The following is a 21,823-nucleotide window of genomic DNA, read 5'->3' as shown; positions in this document are numbered from 1 at the left end:
GAGACGTTGAAGTAAAAAGTTTTATAGATACGAAACAATCTAGATCTAATTTTTTTTTTTAAATCCAAAATTAGATCTAGAGTAAAGAGTCTACTCAGCGACTCAGCTACTGTCTACACTTCTCTCATCCTTTTTCAACTATTTCAACCTAATTTAAAATACAATGGCCATTTTCTTTATCAGATCTTTATAGTAGTATAGACTTCTGATTCGTTGCTTGCAGTGGCACTGGATGATCCACATGGAGAGAGAGCATATATTTAATTATAATATTTTTTATAAGTGGCTCAAGGGTGAAAATGCAACGGCGACTGGTGATTACATATGATATGCCCAACCTGTGACGGCAGCTGTGTATCAAGGATTGGCCTCTTTTGTCACACAAGAAGTTGCAAAGGGAAAAGATCGTCTCTCGAGTCGTAAAATATCACAGAGTTGAATGGACTCTATGGAGTCATTTTTGTCTTTTCCCGATATGACGGACTTATCAACTTTTTTTTTAGTACAGTCAGTGAGTCACAGTCTACAGTATTCTACACTCAACAGTACCTTGCCTTTAGCCTTACCATATGGTTGTTTTAGTGCAGTGGCAGTAGTACTTGCCAGTACCGTAGGCCTAATTTTTCTACGTTACCATTTGAAAACTTTCTTGGCAGGTTAAAACGATAAATTAGAAAACCAAGTTTCCCACTTTCTTATAATAGTTAATTTCTAGATTGTTGGAAATATAGCATGCATTATATGCCTTATTGTCTTACATTTGAAACACTTAGTTTACATCAGAAATTTAGTCTTAAAAAGGAACATTCTAATGGCCCATTAGTTGCTGGAGATATATGTAGATCTTGTTCTCAGTTTAAGCAGGAAACTATTAATATTTGTATTGGCATTGGTTTAGATTACTTTTGTGTACAGATAGAAAAGTTGTAATAAATTGATATATGTAATTTATCAAATGTTTTGATATTGAAGTTTTTTTTATATCCTAAAGATTATAATTATATCTTATATCCATTAGAGGTGCGGTGGCTGAGCAGTAAAGTGCTTGGCTTCTGAACTGAGGATCCTTGGTTTGAATCCTGGTGAAGACTGGGATTTCTAATTTCGGGATCTTTAGGGTGCTTCTGGATCCACCCAGCTCTAACATGACACTGGTTGGGGGAAAGTCAAAGCAGTTGACGTTGTGCTTGTTAACGGTGGGTCGAAAAAAAGATGACCTTTACATCATCTGCCCCATAGATTGCAAGGTCTGAAAGGGAAACTTTACTTTACATTAGATTCTGCTTTATTGGATTTTTTTGTTGCTTCTGATCTTGACAAACATCTTAATATAGCCAGTCCAGAATCCATTGCTTGTTAATATGTTAGACTAACATATACAAATAAACATGTGTTTTTTCCATTAAGGCACACTTTGTGTGAATCAGCATCATGTTCTTGATCTAGTAGGCCTTAGATTTATAATAGTTTTAGTGTCATTAAAGAAATAAGTTCATACTTGCTTAATAAAAGTAAATGTTCAGGATTGAAAACACATACAATATGCAACAAAAGGAAAATTTAATGCACACAAAATTGAAGTTTTTGAACAGTCAAAATATAACTTAAATAATTGCTTTCTTAAATGCTATACATTCTAGACATAAAAAATGTTTATTGCACATGTGCAAAGGTATTTCAACTAATTTATTTGTAAGCTGAATTTTTTGTTATATGGTTAAATAAAAATAAGTTAAAATAAAATATTTCTTAAGATGTATGTAGAACACTAATATTTTATTGTAGAAATAAATTAGGCTAGGAGCAGCAAATATGCATATTTATTAAACACTAATTTAAATATTATTTAGAATGTTGGCTGTGGCTATTTTTAAGGAAGTAGAGGCTGTGCCTATATTACCTGGCTGTCACCATTCCAGACCATTGTGTCAAGGCTACCTTTTAAAGCGCCGAAAGTATCAAAATGTGTTAAAGAGCAGCAGCCTGCTGATAAAGCATGGCCAACCTATCACGTTAGGATCCTGAGATGCTATGGCAATTATTTAAACATGTTTCAACTAAGTAACACATTTAATTTATATCAATAATAGTAAATCTATAGTTTTGAATGACTAAATATTTTAGCATTGCCTTTTTTTAAATCTTGAAAGTGAATTTTGCAGAAAACTATGAGGATGCCAAGAAAAGATCCATTCTGACAAAAGAAACATCTGATTTGAATGACATCTCTCTTCTACATTAAGTAAGAAGGGCAGGTATGTACATTTTTAGTTGTATGACATTTTAATTTTTAAAACAATTAAAATTATTTGAAGCAATCCTTTTTCATATAGCCAATATATTTAATACATTTGTGTATGTAAATGTTTGTATTTATTTTGTTCCAGACTAAAAAGGACCTTTTTAAGTTCTGAGGAAGAAACTCTGCTGTTAAAAAAGGCTGAGAAAGCCACAGCATCTTTGCCCCTCAAGGTTTCTAAGGACTTAAGACTTCTGGGCAAAGCCTGTCAAACAAGAATTGAAAATGGAAAGATTGTTATAATCATTTAATGAATATGTTATAATCATTTAATGAATAGATGTTTTAGTTGAGATGATAAAACATCATTGCTTATTTTAAAACTATATTTTCTTCTTCAGAATCTACAATCACTATTTTGAAAACCCTGGTGAAAGTTATAAAGCACCAGGTGATGTCACTTTCTGGATTACGTGACACCATCCAGCAACTTAGGGATGAAATAGCACAGTGGGCGCATGTGATAACCTCACTGCAACCTCCACTAGTGGAAGAAAATGTTGCAGTGAGCCTGCCTCTTTCTAGCTTGAAAGAATTTGATAGCCATGAGGAGAAGTTATCTTATAATAATGTACAGAAAGTTTATGGTAGGTCATTTGATTCTATATTTATAAATGTTAGTTGACTAAATTGATAACCTTTTTTTTTTTATAACTGTTTAAAATTTTTTGTAAATGGTTTGTTTACATATTTATAAATGCTAGTTGATAGTACTGTTTTTGTTTTTTATAACTGGTCTAAAAAATGCTTTTGCAGATTGGCGAATAGTCTCATTTTGGCGGACTTTACATAAAACTCATGGTAAATAAACTATTGGACAAGGTTATGACCACAACACTCCAATGTGAATTCAATTGGGCAAGAAAACCAGGCTGGACAGAGAATGGAATGGCAAGGAGACAGAGAATGAAATGGCAAGGAGAGGGTTTCAAAAGTGTCAACTGTTATGCATTATAATTACAGGTCAGTGTAATCTACTATATCCCTATATTTTGTCAGCTTATTAGTAAAAGTAATGAAAGCATTTCAATGCAGTACTTAAACATGTTGTAAAGAATTGTTTTGTACATTTCAAGCAGAAGTATTATTTTAGTTTGTAATTTAGACACTTTATTTGTAAATATCTAATTAGTGGTAGAAATAAAAATGTCATATTCTTACATCAAATAGCTGATGCCATTGTTTCTTTTCTGGGTAGGAAGCTTGCTAAATATTTTAATGACTTCCGTAATTCAATCATAACATTTTGAAGCTAGCTCGAATGAAGAAAATATTTTCATGCATAAAAGTATATCTAAGGAACGCACATGACAGGCAAGGTGGTAGACATAGAAGAATGGAGACAGGTATGGCAATTTTTAAATTCATTTTTATATAAGCGTGGTCGAGAAGCCAAGTACACTTGAAATTGGCTTGGCTACCTAGAAGGGGGCTCGAGGTTCGACAGCCGACTCAGGCAGAGTTGTGTTTACTGAGCGCCCAAAGGCAGCACGGAAAACCAACTCCTAGATACTCCCTCCCCCCACTGGTCCACAAATGAGATTGGACTGCAGCGCTCTGAGCATGCTATAAGCATGAAAGTAGCGCTATATAAAAGCTATAATAATAATAAATTATGCCAACAAAATTTTTTTTTTACTACTTTGCAGTATGAGATTTATTGATGCTTTAGCTTTAAATTTACTTGTAAATTCCTTTTTATGAGTATATGTATATGCAAAAAAAATATTTTCTTTATCTTCCTTTTTTAATTTTTTTTTTCAGCAGCTTTTGGAGAGATGATTCAAGTGTGAAAATATGTAAAAGACTAGTACTATATTACAAACAAATACCCATTAGTCAAGTGCATTATTTAGCCTGAAAAATCATAAGGAAATATAACAAAATTCAGAGGACATCCAAAAATAATCAGAATTATAAGAACAATACAAATATGAAATTTTTAAAAATGTCTTTATTTCTGAACATTTACCAATTTCTATAAATCCAAACATCACTTTATTTTTATCCATAAAATGTGTGTTTATCCATAAAATATATGTTATTCATAAAGGCATGGTGGATTTTTAGAAAATACTCAACCTTAGATTGAGATTAATGACCTTTAAACTTAGCAGTCAAAAAATAATCTACTAACAAAACATGTCCCCCTATGATCATAAATTAGTAATAATATATATATAATATTTTTTTTTAAAGAAAATGTATTCTATGCCTTTATGATTTTAAAATGTACAAGAATATCAATGTTAAAATCTAATCTCATATCTCATTAGATTTTAACATTGATACTCTGTTATCAACTAGATAACTTATTCATGTCCCTTTTAAAAAAAATGCATGAATTAAAGTAAAGTTCCCCTTTTAGACCTTTTGGTCTATAAGGGCAGATGATGTAAAGGTCATCAGTTTATTATTAAAATAAAATAAAAATAAACGTTGAATATTTGTTGCAAAGTTATTTCTAAGTGTCTAATCTTTGATTCCATTCTCTTCATCTTATTGCTTCTTGGCAAAGTAAAGAAATACCTATTAAAAAAAACAAAACAGATTTAAAAAGCCATTTGAGTAAAAACCAAAAAAAATAAAATAAAAAATAAAATAGATTGATTACAGGTAAAAATACAATCTACAATAATATTAAAGAGTTAAAGGATTTTAATAAATATATAAAAACAAGTATTTTGAAATGACATATAAAAATTAAACAATTATATTATTAAAAAAAAACGAATACTGCTTAGTTGTTTACTGTAGAAAAATATGATAGTTCTATGTTTATAATGAAGTTGTATTTTAATAAAATATTAAACCTTGAATAATGTACAGTTGTGAGGATATAAGAATTGTACCATTATATGCTATACAATCTTTCATATGATTTTAAACTTAGTGTAAAAAAAAATCAACATGAGGTCAAGTATGCAACTGCACTGACCTGTTCCAGTGTACTCTGACTAAAACTGTACTCTTCTAGGTTGTGAGTCTCTTTACCTGTTAAAAGCACATCATTAAAATTATTTTAAACTTCCTTGATACCAAGGGCAAACTTCCTTAATCTACAGCATGCTAGCAATAAGTCATTAGTTACAGAAAATGAATGTAATAAATCTTTCAGAATGCACCACAGACTTGATCTTAAGGATCCTTATTTTACAATGTTAAAGAGCTTAACATAAAATATCACTTTACAAAATTCTGCTAGGAAAGCTGAACAGTTTTTCAGAAGTTGCAACCGTTGAATCTTACATAATCAACATAAAACTAATTGAATCTAACAAAATTTTATGTTTATACACTACAGAAACAAGTATCTTACATTTTTCTAAGTTTGAAAAAGTTACTCCTAAAGATTTGACATCATCTTTGGGTATGGCATACTGAGCTCTCTCTTGAAATCTTTCAACTTTTTGTAAGCCTGAAAATGTAAAATCATTTTTCCTTGATTACCATTTATGTTAAAACTATTTAATATTTTTGGGTAATATCTAAGCCAATGATTTAATAAAGTACACTTATACATGTATGATAACAAAACTCTCTGAAGTATCGTCAATTATATTTAGATATATAGTATATATAAAAACACATCTCCAGTTTTTTAGGATATTGTGACCTAGTAAAAAATTTGACCAATAACAGTGGTTCAGTAATGAGGCTGGAATATGATATATTAATTAAAAATGGTTATTTCAGCACAACAGACTATCTAATAAACAATGACTGATTATAAAATACTTTGTGACCTGGAAACAATTGGTTCAAATGTTCCTCCAGACTATCCATCGATAATTCCAACTGAGTTGACTCAGTGTATCGCAGCTTGACCTCTAGAATATAGCCACTTCCATATTTCGATTTTAAATGCTGAGTTGAGCCAAGACATCTAAATGACAATATTATATTATGATATAATTTTGGGAAGTGATAAAAAATAATACAGTTAAGATAGAATGAAATAAAAAAGGTCATTGATTAGTAAATAAGACAAGAAAAAAGGACACTAGATTTTTTAATCTTAAGGAGTACAACTGGGTCAATTGATGCCTTTAAAAATAAAGAAGCAGACATGTAGATAGCAAAGTCTGAAAGGGGAACTTTCTACAAATAATTTGAGATGTTAATTTAATTTAAAATAATGAACAAAATTGAAACTTTTAACTGATTATAGGTAAAGTGAAAAGAATCACCAGCAGAATAAACACATAGGAATTAAGTGTGGTCATAAACTAAAAGCCTTTACGAATACTGTCTAACCATTTAATATAGGGTACTCTTTGATACTTCAAACTAGTACAATTACTTATTACTTACTCTAACTGACCATTCACCATAATTCCTACTCTGTCACACAAAGCATCAGCTTCCTCCATGTAATGTGTGGTCAGAATAGCTCCTCTCTCTGTTTTCTTAAAACTTGCAGATATAGTGTCCCTGTTGATGAAATAGAACATGAACAGTTTAGAATAAATATCTGAAAAAACATGACTTCATTAGAGAAAACAAAATGCGTGTATGAAGTAATGAAATGTAAGACTGAAGTTGCAATTTCTGCTCTAGTTTACTTCATGACTCTGGTGCTAATTTATTGCTTTGCTCAGGGGAAGGTTAAAGTTGTTACTGCTCTCATAATGTTCTGTTTTCATCCCAATGTTTTGTCCATTTAAGAGTCTTAAATCTTTACTAAGGGAGTTGCAATTAAAGATTGCTACATTGTGTCATTAAAATGTTTGATGGTCTGACATTCCTAATAATGCTTAGATAATGTCAGAATCCACAACTATTGGATAACACCAAGGTTTTTGGCCACATATTTACAAAGCTTATATCAACTCACTGTTTGTCTCTCTGGTAAAAAGTTTGTACATGTCATTTCTCCGACACCCATCTCGGCTCAAGTTGAAATTTTGCACAACTATTTCTTTTCCCTGACGACACAAGAATAAAAAAAATTAACCAATTAGTTGATTAATTTAATTATTGATAATTAATTATTTTGTTTTGGTATTTTGAGCAAGTGAAAGATATTGTACTTGGCTGAAGTGGTGGTATAAGCTGAATTAGTCCCCATTATTGGTCGGTGCTTTAAAGTAAGTTTGAAACAAACAATACATAACCATACATCTATAGTCACAGGCACCTCCCTAGCAGAGTGGTTAGAGTGTCAGCTTGAAGAGAGGTGAGCCATATTATGAGTATGAATTCAGGTTGTTCCCTTTTTTTTAACTAATTGGTTCAATTACACATTATATAATAAGCTTTATTTTTTAAAATGTATTTTTTAAAATGTTTTTCTGGTTTTTATGACACACACTATAATGTGTTAAGCCAAGATAGGGTTCAAGATAAACTTCATTTAGTGATGAAAGAAAACTTAAAACTTAAGGAAAGCTAATTAAGCTGGTCAATGATGAAAATAAGAGCATTTAGCTAAGGTTCTAATGCTTACCAGAGGAAACGTTTTGATTGAGGATCCATTCCAGTGGAAGGTTCATCTAGCAGTACCAGCCGAGGTGACCCCAGTATGCTCATTATGTAACTCAGCTGTAATATAATAATAATAATTTAATTTATAGAGCGCTGTAACAAACAAAGTTTAGGCTCAAGGCGCTGTGATAACATTACAAACATAAACACGAGAGCTAAAATGACAAACTAATCTTAAAAAAAGTTTTGAACAGATAGGTTTTAATGTTTTTCTTGAATGCAATGAAGCATGTTGCCTGTCTGAGATCAATGGGGAGTGAGTTCCAAACCTTTAGCCTGTGTACTGAAAACAATATATTCACCAAAGAACACAACTTTTATGAATTGTATATAAAGATGACAAAAATTAAAAAAAAAGGTGATACAGGTGGTTGAAACAAACAAAAAATGTCCTGAGCAGACTTACTTTTCTTTTGGTTCCACCTGATAATGTTTTAGCACACTTTTTTCTATGTTCTTCTAGCTTTAGACTTGAAACATAGCTAACAAAGCAGGAAATTTTTTTTAACATAATGCTAAATCTAATTATGAATGTTTTTGTATGATTAAGTAGGCCTCTTCATTGTTTAAAATAAAATAGTATATTGAAAAACGATTTATATATAAGAAACATACATGTGCGTATATTATATTATTAATATATAAAGTTTGTATTTTATACTACTACACTTTGTATACACTTTTTTTTTTATAGCAAATAGCTTATATTTTTAACTTATATTTTAACTACACTGGTTGTATTCGACTCTGAAGTGAGTGGTATCATGTTTAGTAAGAGATGGGGGTAGGACATTCATACTGCCATTGTTTATTGCTCCAAAACACTAAAAATATTCCATCACATTAATAGTGATGCACTTAATTCTAGACAATGCTGACCATGAAATGTGCTTTGTGCCAAAAGATTGTTAAGAAACTATCATCTAAGGCTACCAAAGGCCATTTTTTCCTAATTATTGACTATTGTACATTTAGTTACTTCTAGTTATTACTGCTATTGAACTTATTTGACCTCCCCTGACCCAACTAATGTTCTTTAATTAAGAATGGAAATAATACATACTAATCTATCACTGCATTTAAGTGTTTAGGATCTACTCCCTTAATGGCAGCAAAGCACCTGATATGCTCCTCCAGGGTGATGTTCTCCCACAGAGCATCGTACTGTGGACAGTATCCCAGGAACTCAAGTACAGACAACATGTGACTGCGGTTGTTGTAACCAGACACAATTACCTTTGAAAATGACATAGAGATGGACATTAAATAATTTCAGAGATTAGAAGTCAAGTGCTTAAACACTTCACCAACCATCAATTACAGAAATATTGACATACTATTATAATTTTTATTCTCTAAACAATTATCTATACATACAATTTAATTCACAGGAAAAATGGTGATCTATAATTTACATACTGACTTACCCAAGTAAATTCACTGTCACAAGGGTAAACATAAGCTTTTTTAACATAAGATGTATAGTCAACTATGACATTATGTAATAAGGTTTGACAAAAGTAGCTAGTCTACATGGTAACAAAGTTTAAAATTGAACTTATGATTATTGTACATCTGTTATATTCTGATCAATTGTGTCTTTATTTCAATTAGATTAGATGGCTCAATGTCACTACTTTTTGTATGGGTCCTTAGTTTAAGTTCATAATTATAATAAATAGAACTAATATAAAAACATAAAAATAAAAGAACTTACACCAAGTGACAGAGAAAAGTACATACATATATTACATTATACCACATAACATTAACTGTGACCAATGGCACAGAAAGATAGCTTTTTGTAAGATGTTGTGGCTCATAAGTTTGGCATAGAATTAAGGATATCTACATGACCTGTCAGATCATTATCCAAAATCCAGTTTTGGTTGTTTTTATTTTGAAAAGAGACATTTTGATTTCTAAAAATAATGAGATATTTTTATATATGGAGTCTCCTGTGCCCCCTGGTTTACAAAATACAGAAATATTGATAAAATAGGTATTTTAGCACACAATTTTTTTGTACTTTTTAGCACTGCAGAATAGAATTTCTACATTGTTGCAAAAAAGTAATTTGTATTATTTAGTTTGCAAATGACCTTTTTATATGAAGCTTTAGCCCTTTATTTTGATTTCATCTCTCCCCATCTTCCATTTTAAAATGTTTCTTGTTTTTCTTTAAGTTTCATTACATTGCCTACATGCTTCTCCATATTGTTTTCTCTTCATTTTCTCTGTTTTATTGTTATGAATGTAGAATGGATCTTAAAAAGCAAATTGTAAACAAAGAACAGTTTATTTCTTTTTTACTCTAATTAATCTTAGAATAACATTTCCAATAAAGCGTATAAGTCAAAATGTTTAATTTTAAATCGAAAAGAATGAAATTAACCTTCTACATAAACTTTTAAATGACAATTTAAGTATTTTATAATTAAAACAAACTGAAACAATACAACTGGCATAAAGAATGTCCTACCTGGCCACATGTTGGTTCTGTCTCAGTTACGATCATACTCAAAACGGTTGTCTTGCCAGCACCATTGGGTCCAAGTAGCCCTATCACCTCCCCATCATTTACAGCAAGACTTAAATTTCTCACTGCCACGTTAAATAGAAAAGCAGAAGGCTGAAAACAATTGGCTTTCTTGATGCGTACATAATAAACTTTTCTCAATCCTTGTGTGTATGCTACTGGGGTCTAAATAGAAGAGATTATGTTGATATTGTCAAAGAAAATACAACATGAAGCTAATTTTGTTGTCGTCATACTGAGAATTTAATTTATAAAGCACAGTGAACAAACATAATGTAGGCTCAAGGACTATAACAGCATAACAAAACATAATGTAGGCTCAAGGCACTATGACAGCATAACAAAACATAGTGTAGGCTCAAGGCACTATGACAGCATAACAAAACATAATATAGGCTCAAGGTGCTATGACAGCATAACAAAACATAATATAGGCTCAAGGTGCTATGACAGCATAACAAAACATAATATAGGCTCAAGGTGCTATGACAGCATAACAAAACATAGCATAACAAAACATGACAGCATAACAAAACATAATATAGACTCAAGGCGCTATGACAGCATAACAAAACATAATATAGGCTCAAGGCGCTATGACAGCATAACAAAACATAATATAGGCTCAAGGTGCTATGACAGCATAACAAAACATAATATAGGCTCAAGGTGCTATGACAGCATAACAAAACATAGCATAACAAAACATGACAGCATAACAAAACATAATATAGACTCAAGGTGCTATGACAGCATAACAAAACATAGCATAACAAAACATGACAGCATAACAAAACATAATATAGACTCAAGGCGCTATGACAGCATAACAAAACATAATATAGGCTCAAGGTGCTATGACAGCATAACAAAACATAAATTATGTAGGCTCAAGATTCTATGCAAGCATAAACAAACATGATAGCTAATAAGACAAAATAATCTAAAAACATTTTGAACAGTATAGCATTATCTATTGATAACTTTGCAGTGGGTACTGAGTCACATAGGTGTCATTAGCAACAGCCTTGCAGATTCATTGGACCACCAGGGAGGGCTATCACCAGTACCAATCAGCCTGTGCATTTCCATCATGACTCTGGCGACAATCCAAATGATAAGAAATGGAAAAATGGTTTATGTGCTGAGCCAAGCCCTAAAAAAGCAGTAGAATCTGGGAGCTGATGAGGTGCCCTGACCAATCCTTGCTGTGGTGGAGGCTGCCCAGGTCTGAATATGCTGGATGGGCCACGTACTGTTGATTTGTTCTTAGCATGATTCACATCATGGTGCTCTTGCTAAGCGGAGGAGGAATAAACTGACTAATCTCCACTGTTCCAGAGTGTACGTGACGATCTCTTGTGAAGAAGGAAGCAATATTTTATCTCTGTTCCTACGCTGGTGTGCACTAGAGCACCAATTAAGATGAGTGATGAACAGAGAGTAGAGACAAGATGGTTGACTATTGATTCTGGCTAAGTAGATGGAGAAGCAGAATTAGAAATAGGTTAGAACTGCCTGAGTTGTAGAAGGGATCATTGCCAGTGTGGTCAGCATGTGAGAAGTAGTGTATGTTTTCTGGTCAGGAATAAGTCTTGTGAGGAAACCATGGAAAGGGTCATTCCTGTTAGTGGAAGACCTGCTAATCTCTGTCTTGACAGGTCTGGGGAGCCACAAGTACTTGACATGTATGGTGACATACATGCAGTACACACAACAGCAAGCAAGGGTTTGATGATGATGATAATTTATACTACAGAGGTGTGTATTTTCAAGGTCCTCATGAAAACTTTTCAATGTATTCAGGGCCAAAACCAAAGTGAAAAAAATGTTAATTAGGGAACTGCTTTACACTAATAATGCAGTTGGTGCTGCTGAATCTGCTACTCAGCTTCAGACTCTAACTGATGGCATGTCTGATGCTTGCCAGAAATTTGGCTTAAAGAATAGTCCTATGAAGAGGAGGATGCCAGGACATCTGCACTGTTACCAGAAACAGACGGCTTGGACATTATAGTGAATGCCACAAGACATTTTGTATAATGATATAATAAGGAGCTGCAGGTGCCCACTCTTAAGATACAATAATGTATGTAAGTTCACACCAAAAAAAAACAACACAGAACAGGCCCATATGATGCCAAGCATAAGGAGGGATTCTGGATCAAAAATGGTCACCACACCAAAAGTAGACAAAAGGCTGAAAACGCTGCAGTGTCAGGTGATTACAAATTCATAACCTGTGGCAATGGATGTATATCAAGGATTGGCCTCTTTAGTCAAATGTGAAGTTGCAAATGATAAAGATTGATTTTGGAGATGTAAAATGCCACACACTTAATCAATTATTCCAAAGTCATTCATTGTATGATGTTTAAAGCTTAATCCTATGCAGTTACTAAAGAAGAATAAAACTAGCAACTAGTTAAAATTTACAATTAACAATGATGAAAACAGCAGCTTACAGGATTATTAGAACTGTGTAAATTTTCCACATGAGTTCTCTCTAGTTTAACATCATCATCTTCCACCTCAATAATATCTGGGTTTATATTATTTGAGCCATCCACTGACTTTGCAAGACATGGGAAGGCGTCTTTGACTTTGCCTCCAGTTTTCTTTATATCCAGGACTCGAAGCAGCCAATACATCCAAACAAAATGTAGTACTGGCTAAAAATAGGAAATAAAATGAACACACAAGTCAATTTATTATTTAAAAAGTGTTGAAGTAATAGGTTTCAATATCAGTTTTAAATTATAACAGAAATTTTAAAATATTCATTTACAAAAATAAGTAAAAGAAAAATTAAAATGAAAAATTAAATTTATAATTGCTTGTAAAAGCCAAAGAAAAAACTTATTTATTTTAAATGCTATTTAACAAAAATAGATACCAATATTATGGTAATGATAAAGTGATTGTCCCATTGGAAGTAGTCACTGGTTGTTACTTGCAGTCCACTCCGAACAGCTATCACATTGATCTACAGACAAAAGGAAATCTGAGAGATCAAATAAACTTTGAATGAAAACTTTGTTCCTAAAAGTTTCCTGAACATTTCAAACACTCAATTATAAACTAAAAGCTCTTTAAATAAAACATAAACATACAAAACTGGTTCCACTTTGAGACATAAAAAATCAGAGAAAGTAGTTGTTTACCCTTAAGATGAAATAGATTCCTCCAAAAATTATGTAAGGTGGGTCCACAATACAGGCAACATAGTGAATAATAATGGCATTCTTACTTCTGGTAGACATGTCCAAGAATAAAACTGCTATCAAAGGCATCACTGCAGCCTAAGGAAATTAGATGAAGTTTAAAAAAGGAAAAAGATGGAATGGGAGAGGAATTCCTCTTTAGAACTCTTAGTAAATGGAGCTAAAAAATTTTGAGTAGTGATTGTTAACAAGAAAAAAAAATTAATATTGAGTATAGAAAACATGTTTATGTTAAACTTCTAAGATTTTAAAGTGCAAACAAGATAATGTTTCATTCTAGTTCAAACATGATAATTTCTAATTATGGTCCAAAAAATATAAGTCTCAATCTGGTCCAAAAGATAATGTCTCATTTAGTCCAAAAAAGATAATGCCTCAATCTGGTCCAAAAAAGATAATGTCTCATTCTAGTCCAAACATGATAATAAACATGTACACAAGTGGACTTACAAAATTCAAAAAACTACTCAGGTATGAGACACAAGTTGCTTTTTTATCAAAGATGAAGGACAGCACCAAAGCCAGCATTAAGTAGAATGGCATGTTGATAGTTAACAGTAAGATGAAGGTGCCAACTGCACCAGGGGAACTTAAAAAAGCATTCTAGATAAAAAAAACATTTTAATTATTTTTTTTTCTCTTAATTTATTAAGTATTCTGTTGTTTAGTGATAGGTTCTTGTGCAGAGTTACAGAGATAGCTATAGGGTTTAGGAAAGGCCTTATATTTTTGCCAACATTTAACAAAAGTTTGAATGTATGTGCTCCTAATACATTTTCTTAAACTTTTCTAAGTGGTGCCCTTCCAAATGAATACAAAAAATTCATTTGAGCACCCATTAACCAGCTGGGGTCAATATATACAATGTTTGGAAATCATACATAAAGAATGTTCATTAAAGTTAGTAAATTTATTCCTTTTTTCTTTGGAAAAATTGTGAAATAAAAAAAAATTTTTTTTAATACTGGAAAAAAAAATGTTTCCTGGGATATTGGAAAAAAAACACAAAAACAGCAGGTTCCTCCTCTGGCCAGTAATAAGAATGCTGGTCAAAAGAATTAATTAAAAAGGGATGGGACAGGCTTAAACAAATTAAATCTAATAAAGTAGTAGGCATCACTGGCCAATACTAGTATGCAAGGGATATTTGAGTTAAATATAGCATAGGTAAGTCTGTAATGGAGGTGACCGCCTAAGATCATCTTTATGGTAGGTAAAATGCTCCGTTGAGAACCTTTTTTGTTATATAAAAGCCTCAATATAACAATGTAAAACAGTTGGAAAAAAATTTGACCATTTAACATATCAACGTGAAGCGGAGAGGTTTCGAAATGTTTTCAGAAAGATATAGCTTTCACAAAAACAATTAAACGATACAACTTAGAAGATGGAAAAAGCTCGCTTACTTAAAATACTTTTTTTTTGAAATATTGGTAGTTATGTTATTTTACAAATAAATTTCTTTAATAAATAAAATGACCCGCCATGCCCTCGGGTCAGAGCGTCGGGGTTGGGGTGGAAAGGTGGTCTTTTGCCCTTGCCCTACTCTGTGGAATGGCTATACCCTTCACAATGACCTTTTGTAAGGCCACTAAACAGTTCTAAAATCTTTTTGGATAGAAGTGCCCTAAAGAGAAAGTAGCAATAAAACTGTGAAAATAATCTAAGAACTTTGTTTATTATAACACCTTGGTATTTTCTGTAGAGTAACAATTAGAAAATACATTTTTAACAAGAATATGTCTGTAAATAATTTAGGTATGTTACATAGTTTATTTTCTGACATTCAAAATCTAGAGTGTTAGTCTTATTTAATCTGCAAACTGGAAGAATTATAACCTAAAAATAAAAACTTGCATTACAATTATTCCATTTTCACTAAAAATAAAAAACATTTTTCAAAATGTACTTATTAATTACAAATATAAACTTAATAATAAAATATTATGTTTCACTATTTTGTTCTAACACAAACCTCCATCACTGGAACAATGATCAAAACAAGAATGAGAGGAATCAAGTATACTATGATGTCAGCAGCATAGATGGAAGCCCAATACTCCTTGAATGATACACCTGATATACGCAGCTGACCTCTTAACTTAAGCTGTTTCAGAAGGATAAACAACATAAGTTACACCTAATGAGTGGATCTTTCAAATGTTGCATATTAATACTTTAGATCTCAACATAAAAACATGTTCCAGTAAGGGCAAAGAAAATCATTTTTCTTACATTTATCATAATTATTTCCAAGGTGTTATTTATCATTCATTCTGCAATGTCATTGGTTTTCCTGGTAGGTTCAGGCAAACCATTTCATGCACTAATAATAATAATTTTATTTATAAAGCGCTGTTAACAAACAAAATATAGGCTCAAGGCGCTGTAATAACATTATAAACACAAACACGACAGCTAAAATGACAAACTAATAGCACTAGGGAAGAAGAAGAACTTAAACAAATTTGTTCTTGCATATGGAATAAGAAATATTCCTTATCTTTGTGTCTGAGTATACATTCCTATGTTACTTATTGAGCTTCATAAAACTGACTCCATTTGTTCCTATCTAATGTTCAACATAACCAACAGTAAAAGGTAAACATATATGTGCTCATACATTGGAACCATTGATTACACAGCACCATACAAATAATTCAATCTTCCTTTCTGTTAGCTGTAAATGAATAGCAGTCAATGAACCAAGGGATCTCAGGGTTTAAATCTCATTAAAGACAGATTTTGAATTTCCAAGATTTTTAGTCCAGTCAACTCTTATGGTTACCTGACATTAGTTGGGAAAGTAAAGGAAGTTGTTCATTGTGCTGGCAACATGACACCATTGTTTACCATTCTGGCATACAAACAAGTTTATCTGCACTTAAGTCTATAAGGGTCGCTTTACTTATGGCTGTATGCTATCTAGTATAATATTATAATATAATACAAGTGGATTAAAATATTTGATTGCAATTGAAGTAGAAAGCAAATGAGAAAACTAAAATGCTAAATTACCTCCCTGTCCTGAACTATTTCCCCAGCAAAGCTTGGAATGATGAAAACAAATGCTAATCCAACATAAAATAAAGCCATGAGGCTCCCAGAATTGAATTTCATACCAGATTCTACCACAGGCCATGGGAGACTACTGATGTTTATAGAGGCAGATGCGTTGAAGAAGGACAGCACTGTCTGAGTGAGCAGATTTATGGCTGCTGGTACACTGTGCAGTGCTGAATCATTGTACAGGATTACTATGTCGTTCAAGGTCTGAAAACATAAAAAAATCTTCAACTATTTACACAAATTAATTTTAAAATATAGGAAGTCGTAACTACAGTGTTAAAGAATCCTGCTGCTAAGCATAATGTAAAGGTGTGAGGTAATTGTGCTGTCCAGACAATGTCCAGTTAACTAAAAACCAGATTAACTTGACCATCATGATAGGCCTAACGTTTAAAAATAGGGTTCTTCTTTGAAAAATGTAAATTAAAAAAATGATGCTTAGTATGCACATAGTTGAATATTTCATCATCAGCAACGTTATGTGAACAAGAGATTGAGAAGCTCAAATCCTTTCATCCAAAAGCCAGGTACCAAAACCTTGTGATTGTTTATAAAGCATGCATATCTCTTAACAATACAAGAGCATATTGCTAACCAGGCCTGTTCAGATTTCACAGTCAAAAAAAAAGAGACATGGATTCCTCTTCCTCTCTGCAGTGGGGGAACTGTGAGTTGAACTTTTTCTGGCCTGGTGACCTTCAATATGAGGTGCCCCAGTTTGTGCTCTGAGAATCCATGAGCTTTATGGATTTTGTCCTGAACAAAAACCATTGATCTGTTACTGTCTTTTGTATTGTTGCTGGAGCATAATGAAGGAACACAATCTGTTCACTGAGTGGTATTTTCCTTCCCTGGTGGGCCAATGGAGTCTCCAATGGTATTACATGTCACACCTATGTGACTTGGTACCCTCTGCATTATAACCATGGTGCCAGAGTGTTGGCCTATGACTGTGATGGGGACTTTGTAAATCTGTAGTACAGATTGTGAGGCCGTTTATAACTATGTGTGTCACTATCAGGCATCCCTAGCTGAGTCAGTCAATGGTTTTCAGAGCTTCACTTGATTGCCATGACTTCTCCATTTAAGTTGCAGATGTTACCACAGGAACCATGGAGTTTTCTTGAGTCAAAAGGAAATTGTTACTCCACAATTAGCTATTCCGAAGTCTACTCATGCAATCAGTATATGTAAAGGTAACACTAAGTGGGAAGGAATAGATGGTCTCAGTAGATACATGATTAAGCTTAGTGGTGTCAGCTCTACTAGTTTCAAGAAAATATCTGGGGCTGTGGAAAGACATCAATGGGGTTTATAGTGGAAAGTTTAGATGTTTTACTTATTGGTAGAGAGCTGGCATTGTCAGAAAGTTTAGTAGCAAGATGCATAAATAACTGCATCTAGATCTATCTTCTGATCTCCATCATCTAGTTCTCTAGCTGGCAGTTATGCATCTAGTCATTTGTACTGTTCAAAGTAAGTTAGTACAGATAATTCCCTTCTAAGGGTTTAGTGGACCTACATGTACAATTATTTCAGCAACATTCACTGGACTTATCTTGAAAGTTCCACAAACCTCAGTGCTTGGGACTGAATATCATCAAGCTATGCAAGGGCTATCCTAGAGCCATAATTTTGCACAGGAAGACAGTAGTCAATTCTGTGCTTGGATTGCTCACAAATAGTGATCTTTATATCAAAGTAAATCCAAAAAGCAAAGTATAGCAATAAGTATCAAAAAAATATTTAAAGAAGATTGGATCTTGAAGGACTTTTTCTGAATAATTAGTATTTATTGTAAGGAATAATCTCAAAAATACATATGAACACCAACTGGGTGGGGTAATTCAATTATATATAGATTCAATGTATATTTGGAAGAACGGGAGAACATTAATATTATTTACAAGAAAAATGTAAACTTCAAAATTAACACAAAGAAAAAAAAATCTAATTGACCAAAATCATCTATCAATACCTTTCCAGAGATGTTCTGAACTTGTATGCCCAAATAATGAGGTGCTAGCTGACTTGTTGTATTGATACCAGCTTTGTAGACATCCAGTTTCAAATTGTAATGATTTCTCCATACATTGAACAATGCTAATGAGTCTGTTGTGTCTGTAGAAAGAAGTTAGTAATTCATTTTTTGTTCTTCCAAATGTGACTAATGTGCTATTATCACTCAACTACAGACTATCATTTAAAGCTTCAAACTTTCATCTTGCCATTCACTTTTATTGTAGGGGTCTTGTGACAATTCACATAACCGAATCACTCCACTTTTCCCGGTCTACAGCTGTTCTTAGCAGAGAATCAGGAAACTGGGAAAATCAGTTCTTTCATATTGTTCGACCTGCTTTTTTTTGACAAATCTTCATGCTCCCTCTGCTATACCTTGAAGGATGACTTTTGATTATGATTATGTTTCCTCAGCTTTTGTCTCTTCACAGTATTGAAGAGTTCCTCTAATTGCCAGCCAGAGTGTTGACTTGTAAAAGTTATCTGTAGCAATTGCTTTCGAAGACTTGAATTCTTCTATTAGCATCAACATTCAGGGTCCTATCGTATAGGAGTACAGAGATCTCGAACAAAGAATACAGTTTTAATTTTACTTGGAAACTGATTTTACTCTTCCAGATTTTCCCCAATTTATTTAATGACAGCAGATGCAAGGCTCAAAACTTTAGCCAATACAAATATTTTAATTTTATACAGCCACTCAGTGTCACTCACACAAAAAATCTTTTATTCACACAATACTTTATTTCTCAAACTTACTGACTGCATCAAAGGTTAAAAGGGGTGTTAACCCTGAAGGCTTAGTGGAAGACTCCACATAAAGGTGTGGATTGATCTCTAAAGGCTGAGGATTCTGAACTGGGTTAGCTTTGTATACTTTATCAAGAATAAAACCCATTATTAACAACATATTAGGTAAAAATATCTGTAAAAATAGAACTTGAATATTTCTTCTGATCATCAGATATCTAATCTGAAACAAAGTAGAGTCAAAGTTTCAAAAGTCAAATCAATTAAATTGCACATATGAACAATACCCTAAAAACTCAATGGTAACTATTTCTTTGTATTTCTATAGATTTTAGGGCATAAGGGGGTATTGGAAAGGGGTAGTACCTTTGATGGTCCGGCATGCTGCACCTTTAGGTGGACGGCCTCACTGGTCCCCTTCCAACCCCTAAATCTCTCACATGTGGCTCCAAGCGCCATGCCCTGGAAAACCGCTTCAGCTGGCGGACTAAACCATGTGAGGGGGTGGTGATAACATGGCACCACTGGGCGAAAGGCCTTCTAGATTAAGGTCACCGGCCAGGGCGGAAGAGTCCCAGGATGGACTACAACGGCCACGTGTTCAGGACCAAGGCGATCCACCTAATTGGAGGCATTCGGCTGTGGTCAGCATGGAGAGGGATGGGCGCCGCCATGCAAGTAAATAGCCCTTGTTACACCAAATGAGATGATGACCGTTAATAAACCCATACCGGCTCGGCCGTCGCCCGGGTTACCAAGGGCCGCGCCTACCGTTACAGACCAGGGCGGGGGTGAGAAGTATACTACTGGTCCATGCAAAACTAAAATAAATACCAGAAATAAAATCACCATAGGAACATGGAATGTGAGATCACTAAGAGACGAAGGAAAAGTTGAAGAGCTCACACATGAACTTAACCGACTCCGTTTCAACATCATAGGACTCTCTGAAATGCGATGGAAAAACATAGGTGAAACAACAACAGAAGATGGCCATAAACTGTACTACAGTGGACTACCAGATTGAGGAACAAGGAGTATGATTTCTTATACACAGGAACTACAACAACTGCGTTGTGAATTGTTACCCTATATCCAGCCGACTCATCTCCATACGTTTAAAGGCATCACCCTTCAATATCACCATCATTCAAGCCTACGCTCCTACATCAACATATGACGATGAGGCAGTAGAAGAGTTTTATGATCAATTACAGGAAGTGGTCAATAAGGTCCCGAAAAAGGACATCCTTGTTGTACAAGGAGACTGGAATGCCAAAGTAGGAAGTGACTCCTATCAAACCTGGAAAGGCACTTGTGGAAAATACAGTAACCTCTCAACCAATGAACGAGGTCGAAGACTGTTAGAATTTGCGAAATACAACAATCTCTTACTGGCTAACACACTAGGATGCCACAAAAAATCGCGTATAACCACATGGCACAGTCCGAACGGAGAGCACCACAACCAGATCGACTATATCATGGTGCAACAGCGCTTTAAGACAAGCATCCATACAGCTAAAACAAGAAGTTTTCCTGGAGCTGACATTGGAAGCGACCATGACCTTGTTATGACGACCCTTAAAGTACACCTAAAAAAGGTAACAAAACAAGGACCTACCAGGATAAAATTTGACCTGGACAAGCTGAAAGACCCCCAAGTAGCTGCCATATTCGAGGCACAAGTAGGAGGACGCTTTGCAGCCCTCAACATCTTGGACTCCAATGACCAGGATATCGATACGCAAGTCAATATGCTAAACACAGCAGTCACAGATACAGCCCTGGAAATATTAGGGAAGCTCCGCCCGCCCAAAAAACCCTGGGTAACAGAGGATATACTCCAACTCTGTGACAAGCGACGGGAGCTTAAAGGGAAAAAGCTGTCCGACCCAAAATATGTCCAAGAATACAAAAGCGTCAACAAACGGATTAGAAAGGGAATGAAAGAAGCGAAGAAAAAATGGATAGAGAATAAGTGTCAAGAAATTGAACAGGGACTTAATAGAAACAACAGCAAAAAAGCGTACCAATTAGTAAATGACCTCACTACTTCAAAGCATGGAAAAACCAACACAATACAAGACAAAAACAACAAATGCTTAACCGAGGACAAAGATGTGTTGAAAAGATGGACGGAATACTGTTCAGAGTTGTATAACTTTGAAATCTCAGGAGATCCAGAGATACTAAATGTCCCGACAGTTTCCAACATTGACGACTATCCGATTCTTCGCTCGGAAGTAGCAGCAGCAGTAAAAGACCTGAAAAAGGGAAAATCGGCCGGAGTTGACAACATTCCTGGTGAACTTCTTCAGGCGGGGGGAGAAACTATGATAAACGCACTCTATATGATTTGCAACAAGATCTGGCAATCAGGAGATTGGCCCAAACCCTGGACCCAATCACTCATAATAACCCTTCCAAAGA

At 33.8% G+C, this 21,823-nt stretch overlaps 1 long non-coding RNA gene and 1 pseudogene across 7 annotated transcripts; one reads left to right on the top strand and one right to left on the bottom strand.

Annotated features, from left to right (window-relative positions):
- The first annotated feature begins 47 nt into the window (after window positions 1–47).
- Window positions 48–4,199, top strand: LOC106056252 (uncharacterized). 7 transcript variants are annotated; one of them, XR_008776456.1, is made up of 4 exons: window positions 48–511; window positions 1,019–2,255; window positions 2,388–2,886; window positions 3,056–4,129. It is a non-coding gene; the product is annotated as an uncharacterized LOC106056252 (long non-coding RNA). The 7 variants fall into 7 exon arrangements; XR_008776458.1 differs by having other exon boundaries at window positions 51–2,255; window positions 3,056–3,645; window positions 4,064–4,199; XR_008776460.1 differs by having other exon boundaries at window positions 51–511; window positions 2,163–2,255.
- A 37-nt stretch (window positions 4,200–4,236) lies between these two features.
- LOC106056240 (cholesterol transporter ABCA5-like) overlaps window positions 4,237–21,823 on the bottom strand; it is a 39,279-nt pseudogene continuing 21,692 nt past the window's right edge.

This window comes from Biomphalaria glabrata, chromosome 2 (genome assembly GCF_947242115.1).
Source record: "Biomphalaria glabrata chromosome 2, xgBioGlab47.1, whole genome shotgun sequence".
Taxonomy (NCBI): domain Eukaryota; kingdom Metazoa; phylum Mollusca; class Gastropoda; family Planorbidae; genus Biomphalaria; species Biomphalaria glabrata.
The sequence above is the reverse complement of the archived record's forward strand: the minus strand, read 5'-3'. Positions and strand labels throughout refer to the sequence as shown.